Genomic DNA, 1,682 nt, shown 5'->3' on the forward strand with positions numbered 1-1,682 from the left:
CCCGTCTGGGAAGTGAGGAGCCCCTCTGCCCGGCCGCCCCGTGTCTGGGTAGAAGTGAGGAGCTCCTCTGCCTGGCCGCTCCGTCTGGGAGGTCTACCACGGAGGCCAGAAGCAATGTGGGGGCTGGACGTGGTGGCTCACGCCTGTGGTCCCGGCACTCTGGGGGGCGAGGCGGGTTGATCACTTCGGGCTAGGAGTTCGAGACCAGTCTGGCCAACTTGGCGAAACATGAAGAATACAACAGACAAACCAACCAACCAACTCAATGACAACAAAACAGGTCTACCCTGGAGTCATACTCTAATTTTTTCTATTTTCCTCCCTTTCTGATCCTTTATCCCACTTTCTTTTTCTTCCTCTTCCTTCTCCCTCTTCTTTGTCAAATAGAGGATTGAGTTATTATCACTGATCCATATAAAGTCCCTCTCTCATTTATTTTAACTCCCACCCCCATTTCTATTCCCCGACTTCCCATGTGCAACCTTCCTAATATGTTTGATACGCATCTTTTTGTTTGTATGTATTTTTAGAAAATGTTTATTGTTTTTGTATGCAAAAAAAAAAAAAAAAAAGAAAACTCCTTTTAGAGACTAATAAAACACAACCTAACCAAAACTACCCTGACCTTGGGAGTCAACAAAGCCCAGCATCTTCTCTGAGCAGTGATAGCCAGTCCCCTGGAGGGCCCAATGATATCCACCTCCCAGTACTCACATCCTTGTGTAGTCCCCTCCCACACTATACCAAGCTCATTCAATGGTTGGTCTGTGTGACTAATGGAATATGGCAGAAATGTCACCTGAGGCTACATCATAAAAAAGTATGGCTTCTGCTCACTTTCTTGTATCACCTGCTCTAGGGGAAGCCACATACCAGTTGTCCATCAGGCAGCCCCATGATGATACCCACACAGTGAGGAACTGAAGCCCAAGAGCCACGTGAGCAAGACATCTTGAAAATGGCTCCTCTAGCCTTGTCAAGCTTCAAGATGGTACAGTTCTGGCTAACAGCTTGACTGCAACCTTCTGAGATCTCAAGACAGAACCACCCAGTTAAGCAGCTCCTAGATTCCTGATCCAGAACTGTGGAAGATAATACTTGTTGTTTTAAACTACAGTAAAAACTAAGACACACTAGACAAGGATCACTCATTGTTTCTTAAATGAAAAAAGCAAAAATCTAATTATAACAATTTTGACTAAAAATATTAAATACTGAATTCTGTTAAAGAAAAAATCTTAAATTCATGTTTGATAAAAAGCTTAAAAGCCAATTCCCAACTCATTGAACTACCATACTTCTTCCTTACAAGGAATAAAAACAAAACACCTGAATATGTTATCTGTAGCCAATAAACATTACTAATTAGATTGCAGCCTAAAGTGTCAAGTATTTCTAACAATTACATTAAAAATATAGCAGCAAGACAGTTCCTTGGATCTTGTTTTTCCCCTCTCATTGGAACTGAATTGTAGATATTGGGCACTGTACCTAGCAAGTCACAGAAGATCTGAATTAGGATGCCTTAATTACACCTGGCCTATTTTAATGATTTTAAAATTAGATCTTAAATGTGAAAGTAAATAAAGGCAGTAAGGGAAACACTACACAATGAGTATGTACGGTTGCTGGCTGCAGAATTCAACAATACAGTTGTGACATTTACAGATATCACAGATCAC

The sequence above is a fragment of the Symphalangus syndactylus genome, chromosome 21, assembly GCF_028878055.3.
Source record: "Symphalangus syndactylus isolate Jambi chromosome 21, NHGRI_mSymSyn1-v2.1_pri, whole genome shotgun sequence".
NCBI classification, from domain to species: domain Eukaryota; kingdom Metazoa; phylum Chordata; class Mammalia; order Primates; family Hylobatidae; genus Symphalangus; species Symphalangus syndactylus.